Genomic DNA, 8,394 nt, shown 5'->3' with positions numbered 1-8,394 from the left:
AGATAAAATAGTATTTATTCTATTTATTGAATTTTAAAAGCCTCCTCCTTAAGTTGTTGCAATTTAAAAATTAAGTAAGCCACGCTAAATCAAAATCAATTGTTATATTTTTTATACTTAAAAATATATATTTGTTTAAAATGTTATATCTTTATTTTGGAATAAATATATATGAAAAAAAAGAGCACATCTGGTCTCCAGGTGCTGATTCCCACCTTGCTGCTCAGCACAAAGAGCAACAAGCTCTGCCAAAGGGCTGAATGGCTGCGGGGGCTGGGGCTGCGGGGGGAGCCTGAGGACTGCTGCTGGGGGACAAGGGCATGCCGGAGGCGCCCCAGCTGTGGGTGCTGGGGGAGGGAGGTTCCGGCATCGCCAAGAGTTTGGGGCCCTGAGAGACTAATGGTGGGAGAAGCTAGTGGTTTGGCAAGCCCAGAAGCGGGGAGAGCACTCAAGAATGTGGGCACGTTTATGCACAGAAAGTGCTGGGGCCGAGCCAGGAGCCAGTCGTGGAGCAGGCGCTGGGTCAGAGCACAAACCAGAGGAACCCTGGGATCCACACAGCCCGCCCCGTAAACACCCCCGGCTAGCACCTCCAGGGCCGGGCAGGGCCTGGTGGGGTGCAGAGGAATTGGGGTGGTCTGGCCATCAGAATGGCCCCCGCCCCTGCAGCCCGAAGGCTTCAGGCTTGGGAAGAGCTTAGAGGCACCTAGGATGGGGGCCGTTTTCCTGGGCACTGTCAGGAGTAGAAGTGCTTCCCTCCCTATTGGGCTAGACTTCTTGGGGACTTTCGACCACAATAACATGGGACGGTTAGAGCACCAAGAGACAGAATTTCTCCAAGGGCTTTGCTCAGCTGTTATTTTCAATCAACTACAACCTCAACAACATCCCATGTGACCTGCACTGCAAACAGCCCTTGGCCAAAGTGAGGCTCTCTGATGAGCTAAGTGGCCGGGTCCCAGGGGCTGTGCAGCTCCTTTAGCGAGGGGGGCAGGCACAAGCTTGCCCCCCAACCCCTCTCCTGCAGCCCAGCCCCTCCCACAGAGGAGAAGGAGAAAGAGGAGTTTTAGCAAAGGAGGCCCATGTCAGGGGAGTGTTTTGTTATCTTGGGGACAGAAATTGTGGTTCCATGTTGATAGTCAGTCGTGCTTTTTAAAATCTTAGTTTGGACTGAAAGATACATTTCTCAGCGGTTAGCTTGCAGGGGTGTGTGTATCAAAGGCAACAAGTTGGATTTCTAAGTCTAGAGGCACCACTGGGTTAGCCTTTGTCCTCCCTCAGCGCTAAAGGCCACCAAGCATTTTGCAGGGGACACAGACCTTAAGACAAATAGACCATCGTCACAGTTTGTTGACCCACCTGCTTCTCTCGAGAAGTGAAAACGTTGTGTGGCAGTGGTGGGTGAGTGGGGGTGGGACGCAAGTTCTAGCAAGGTTTCTGGGTGTGAGGATTTGTGTTTACTAGGCTCTCCCAGCATCTGCTCTATGGTTTCTTCCCTGAGACTCTGAGCATTCTGTCCTCGGCGCCCCCCTCTTCACACACAGTGACCCCTGCACGCAGTACCCAGAGGGCTGTCCTGCCTGTCTCCCTAGCTGGGTTGTGGATTCCCACGGACAAACTGAGAAAAGGATCTATCAAACAATACATTTATTATTATTTGTTAATATTGGCATGTAATATTAAGCACTTACTCTAAGCATGCCTCATCTCAGTCAGTCCCCCAATGGCTACGGGGGTGGGTGTTGTGATTCCTGTGTGACAGAGAGGGAAACAGAGGCTCAGAAAGGCGGGATGATCTCCCCAGGCCCAGCTGGGGAGAGTCAGACCGGACTCCGCCCCAGCTGTCTCTGATGCAAAACCCGTGCATTTCCCTTCTGCTCTTATTCTGTGAATACCAGCTGCCTATGCTGTGTTCCCTGACTGCAGTCTGAGGGTAAAAGAGATTTAAAATAATATGAGCCCACACGCCCGTCTCCAAAAACCTGGGGCCAGGTAATCTTCAGCAGGCAAACGGTTTAGCCGTTTAGGAAGGAAATACACAGTGCAGACATCATATGTTACATAACACCCAGAGCAGGGCCGGGGCAGGATTCCGTAATGAAAGCCATTAATATTCTGCAGCAAACACAGGAGCCGCCGCTTGAGGTGATCAGGTTTGGCAGCCAAATGAGTCTCGACAAACGCTGGGCTTTGGGAGCTGTTTGGACTCAGGATTGTGCAGAGGGCTGAGGGCCCTTCTCGGCCCGGCTCTGCCCCCCTCACAGAGGGCTCTCCCAGGCTTACCTGGGCTGGGCGGGCTGGGCGTCTCCAGGAGGGACACAGGCTTCAGCAGCTACCGATGGCCCGCCACGTGGGGTCCGGGCCGCGCTGCAGGGCCTTCTCCTCTCCTCTCCTCCTTCTGGGTTTGCTGAATGACTGTCCCAGACGCAGCTGTGTCGCGTTACACAATGTGGTTTACAGGCCGCAGTCTCGGCTTCCTCCCTCTGCAAGCACACCCACGCTGAGATCACGGCAGGGGCAGATGCTGGCGATTGGGCTCAGAATGAACCTGGGAACACAATCGCCGCCCGGAGAGGTGGGCAAAGAGATGAGCTGCAACCCACGGCCACAGGTTCATCCCCAGCAGGGTTTGGTGGTTTCCCTCGGCTTTTCTGCAAAAGCTGTAAAACCCGCAGAACCCACCCCTGCCGCAACCTTAAAGCCGGCTTCTCTTCTCTGGGGTCTGGGTGAGGTGACTCCCCTCCTCCCTGTGCCCCGAGAGTTGTGATTTCTCTAGAAGGAGAACTCACATTTACGGAGCGTTTACTGTTACCAGGCACTGTGCTCAGCATGCTTTGCAGAATGTATAGTTGGATCTTTACCACCACCCCTTGAGACAGATATGTAATTATTTCATATAATTATTCCCAGTGCACAAATGAGGAAACCGAGGCCCAGAGAGGTTACACAACTTGCCTGGGGCACACTGTTTACAAGTGGTAAAGCCAAGGTCCTCACTCAGGTACCAGACTCTAGAGCAGTGGTTCTCAACCTTTCTAATGCCACGACCCTTTAATACAGTTCCTCATGTTCGCAACCCACAGGTTGAGAACCGCTAGCAGGGTCGCCTAAGACCATCAGAAAACACAGATATTTACCTTACGATTCATAACAGTAGCAAAATTACAGTTATGAAGTAGCAACGAAAATAATTTTATGGTTGGGGGTCACCACAACATGAGGAACTGTATTAAAGGGTCGCGGCATTAGAAAGGTTGAGAACCACTGTTCCAGAGCCAACTCTTCAATCTGACCAGCAGGGGGTTGCAGCTCTCCACACATCAGCTGGTCAGCCGCCTCGTCCATGTTGCTAGGACCCAGGCTAAGTTGTTTCCAAAAGAGATTCCTGACCAGGCCACACCACTGCTGGCCAAAGCCACGCCCCGATGCTGCTGGCCTTGAGTTGACCAGTCCCCATGCATCTGTTTCTCTATCTTCCCACCCATCCGGTTTGAAAATGGACGATATTGTAAAGGCTCAACCCTGTGATTCCTTCCCCACCCAGACCAAGACCTCTCTTCCTCTGGAAGGGAGCCCTCAGCAGAAATACAAAGACCATTCGCCCATGTAAAGTGGCTAATTCAATGGCCTTTACTATAGTCTCAGGGTTGGGCAACCATCACCACAATCTAACTTGAGAACATTTCGTCATCCCTAGAAGAAACCCTGTACACATCAGCAGCCATTCGCTATCCCCCCTTCCTCCAGCCTCGTCAACCAGTAAACTACTTTCTGTCTCCATAAATTTGCCTCTTCTGGATTTTTCCTATAAATGGAGTCACGCGATACGCGTTTTTCTGTGTGACTGGCTTCTTTCACTTAGCATGGTGCTTTGACATTTCATTCATGTTGTAGCAGGTATTGATGCTGTACTTCAGTACTGTTGAATAGTATTCTATTTTATGGATATGCTGCATTTTATTTGCCCATTTATCAGTTGATAGACGTTTGGGATGATTCTGCCTTTTGGCCATTATGAATAGTGCTGCTGTGAACATTCATGTAAAGGTGTTTGTGAGGACATATGTTTTCACTTCTCATGGGTTTACATCTAAGAGTGGAGTTGCTGGGTCACATGGTAATTCTAGTTTAACTTTTTGAGGAACTGCCAAACTGTTTTCCAAAGTGGCTGCACCATTTTATATTTCCACCAGCAATGCATGAGGTCTCCAACTTCTCCACATCCTTATCAACACTTGTTATTATCTATCATTTTCATTGTAGCCATCCCAGTCCAATTATCTCGCTGTGAATTTGATTTATTTTCCTAATAACTGGTGTGGCATCTTTTGACACATCTTTTCGTGTGCTCATTGGCCACTTATATTTCTTCCTTAGAGAAATGTCTCATCAAATACTTTGACCAGAGAGGGGCATGGATGTGACAAGGAGCATAGCAGAGAGGCCCTGGTAGGCAGATATGGCATGCATGGGCCATGTGGCCAGGGCCAAACGGGAATGAAGACGCTTCCACAGAAGCCACCACAGAGGAAAGACCAGGACTTAGGACTAGAGAGGGGGGATGCCAGGAATGGTGATGTATCTCTCAAGAGACAGAAGCTTCTCCTATACCCCAAACCCCCAAATCTAACTAAAGTCACCCTCAGGACAGGGAGAAGGAGAGAATCCTGAACTGGCTGCGTTTCACTTGTGATTTCGGAATTTTAGCCTGAAATGGCAAAATTACTTTTTCTGCCATCAGGTAGAATGGATGCTTGAAAAAAAACTACATTTAGTTGAAGTTCATTTGTTTTGTACACACCTGAAGCTGTGGTGAGTCACTCAGCAAACACCAATAAAGCATGCAGGGAGCACCAGGTGCTGACCTCAGCACAACAGTGAATGCAGCAGCATCCTCCGAGTCAGCAGGTGTGTGGGGGAGAGACTGGCCTTCGCTGCCGGGAGGCAGAGGGCAGGGCACTGGGGTGGGTCTTGTGACTGGCAGGGGTGACTGAGCCCAGAGAATACTGGCCCCTCCCCAGTTTCAGCCAGTGGGGGGAAGCAGTGATCCTGTGGATGGCTTTTCTGGATCCGAGGTGCTTATGTGCTGAACTCCTCTGCTGGACAAAATGTTTCCTGGAAATTTCTTTGATGTCAGTCTGAGAGAGGGGCCAGAACCCTGAAGGACTCGAGTCAATGACTCGTCAGACACCCTGGGCACAGAAGGGCCTTATCAGCATCTGCAAGCACCCCTCCCCAAGTACGCATATCAGATGTTCACGTATCAGTCCAAAGGCCTAGGAGCCAGGCATCTGGAGCTCTCGGGGTTTCACCTGCAGAGACAAGGCCCAGGAAGCACCGCTGCAGCCATCCTGTGTGGCCCCTGAAAAATGCAAACACCCCAGATGCACAGAGAGGAAGACAGGAAGAAAAATCACAGGGGACCCCTCCCACCTCAACCCCCGACCATCCTCTAACCCCTATGTTTTGCACTTTACAGTTTAGAAAACCACTTTTGCACTTGATTATTATTGAAGCCCTGGAAGGTAAGTAGGGATACTCTGTATGGCCATTTTACGGATGAGGAAACTGAGGGGCAGCAGAGGCAAAAGCTTGCCAAGGCCACGCAGCTAGCTGATGACAGACCTGGAACTAGAACCCAAGGCCAAGGTCTCCCTAGTCTGAGGTTCATTCCACAGAGAAATAAAAGGACAATAAGGGAGGCAGGAGACCCCAAATACAGGAAGAGTACTTACAGGGCCCAGACGCTCTCTTCTCTCTTCACTGAGGCCAGGGTCACAAGCCACCAGAAGCCTATGCCTGTGCAGGATTTAGTTGACCTCTGCTGCCACCAAGTGGTGATTCTGCAACTTACCAGCCAAGAAAGTCTGTGCGACAGATTTTTTTTTTGTGGAGCAGCCACTCAAAGGGGCCCTGGGGTCAAAACAATTTTCATATAACAGAAGATGGTCTGTTCATCTTTTCACTCTCATTTCACATGAGTGTGCAATGGAGCTTTCCACAGGCTATGCGGCGACTGACATCACAACAGACTGAAAGCAGAAGCTGTGGGAATCCGCCTGTCCTCTAGTTAAGCCAGAAGTTAGGGAGATTTGCAAAAATGTAACAGTGCTACTCTTTCATTGTTTATTTTTTGGGAAAGCAGAGCTATTTTCATTTAAAAAATGTTATTTTTTTAACATGTAATAGGGTTATTACGCTTTATATAAATATTTTTAAATTTCTCTTTTAATTTCTGGTAAATGTTACAATCTGCATAAACAAAAGTTCTCTATAATTTTGAAGAATGAACGGACCGCTGTTGAGAACTGCTGTTATAGAGTGTCAACTGGTGGTTGTTGGCACCAATTCAATGCCAACAAGAATCCCCTTTGGGGATGCAGTGAAGAAGGAAACTTTATTCAGTGCAAACATAGCTGTGGAACAGCTGAATGGTGATACAGCATGGCTGTGAAAACAGCACAACTATAGAACAGCTCTGGGGCCAGGGGTCCTGGGGCCAGGCCCCTCTCCCACTGGACAGCTCTGCTCTGCTCCATGCTGGTCTGCTTCACTCTGTTCTGGCAAAGCTTTGGTGTTTCAGCTCAGCCAGGGAGATGACACTTCCTTCCTTTTCCTTCCTTCCTTCCTTCCTTCCTTCCTTCCTTCCTTCCTTCCTTCCTTCCTTTCTTTCTTTCTTTCTTTCTTTCTTTCTTTCTTTCTTTCTTTCTGGGAGATGATGCTTCATTCCTTTTTCTTTCTTCCTTTCTTTCTTTTTTATTTTTTAAAGAGACAGAAACATCATTTTTTTTTTGTTCCATTTATTTATACATTCATTGGTTGATTCTTGTATGTGCCCTGGCTGGGGATGGAACCCACAATCATGATGTATGGGGACCAATGATGCTCCCACCAACTGAGCCACGCAGCCAGGGCCCCAGCTTCATTTTTATATGGACAGAAATCCCTGCCCATGGTCCCTGATTGGTCTGTCTCATGCAAATGAGGGCTCCAAATCCTTGCAGTTTGATTGGCCCAAAAGGCACTGTCCTGATTGGTTAAAATAGCCACTCTGATTGGTCACAGCTGTGCAGCTCTGATTGGCTTGGGAAAGCCTCAATCCTACTGGTTGAATAGAATTTCAGGAAACCTTTATAAGGGCTGGCTCAGATGGCAGGAACACAGTGCAGGCAGGCAGCTCAGCACAGGCTTCTCTGTGAAGTGCAGTTTGCGTGAGAGGCTCCATGCAGGAATGTCTGCTACGCTCTGTTTTTTGTTTTGTTTTAAAATATGAGCCCAGTTCATCACCAGAAGCCCTTCTTTGTAGATGTCTTCCCCACCCGCCTCAGGGCTCACAAGAGTAATGGTAATTGTTACTTTTTTCTCTGATAACAGGAATGCTCCCTGTTCATGGAGGTCAGGGTGTCCAGGTTAAAGAAAAGCAGAGGCAGGACAGTCTGGAGGGTGGTGGTCAGACAGGAGCTGATCCCGTGGGTTTGTTGGATACTCAATCATTCCTTAAACAAACATTGAAATGCCCACATGTGCCCGGCATTGGATGGGATGGGAGAATTGTTGGAAGTACAGGGATCCTGGGACAGAGCAATAAGAGGTGAGTCTGGAAGAGCAGCTCTGATGGGGATTGCCAAGGGCCTTCACTGACAGTTCAGGACTCTGTACATCATACAGGTGTCCCAGCAGCTTCTCTTTTCCACTATGAAATGAGGTTCCATGGGCCGGACAGCAGGGAGCAGTGTGGCCTCAAGATTATCAAATGGAACTGGAAGTCCCGCTCTCAGCAGGAGCTCAGGTACATGGTACTTGGTCAGCAAGGCCTCTTTCTGTTTACCTCCTCCTAGCATGAGCAGATCAGAGAACACCGGAGAAACTGCAGAGGATTCTGACACTGGAGAAGGTTGTTTCTTGGATCTCAGCTTTATCAGGGCGTCCGGTAGAAGCCCTCACTGGCCTTGTGAACACACCACCACTTCCAAACAAACTGGGCAACTGGGACCAGCACCGGGAAACGGTCTCGTTGAGGCAGACTTAAAAACACACTTTAGACCGCGTTAGAGAAAAGACCTTGGGTTCATCAGGAATGGACTAGATGACAGTGGACATCTCTTCACCAGTGTCCACTGTGCCTGCCCAGGACCAGGGATGCTGGGTGGGCAGACCCACCTGTCCTGTCAGAAGAACCATACACCAGAATGGAAGTGCTGCTGTCCCCGACACAAAGGACAGAGTCTGCACGTAGTAGGTGCTCAACAAATGCTTGATGACTGGTGGGGGATGGAGAGTTGGACTGCAGCCTGTAGATCTGCCCGAGGGACACCCCCCCCCCCATTGCCAGGGGCTGTGAGGCAGAAAGATCAAGGAGGGCACACTGAGGGTTTATTTCAAGGAGGAACCCTT

The sequence above is a fragment of the Cnephaeus nilssonii genome (genome assembly GCF_951640355.1).
Source record: "Cnephaeus nilssonii genome assembly, chromosome: 5".
In the NCBI taxonomy this organism is placed as follows: Eukaryota; Metazoa; Chordata; class Mammalia; order Chiroptera; family Vespertilionidae; genus Cnephaeus; species Cnephaeus nilssonii.
This window is presented reverse-complemented; position numbering follows the sequence as displayed.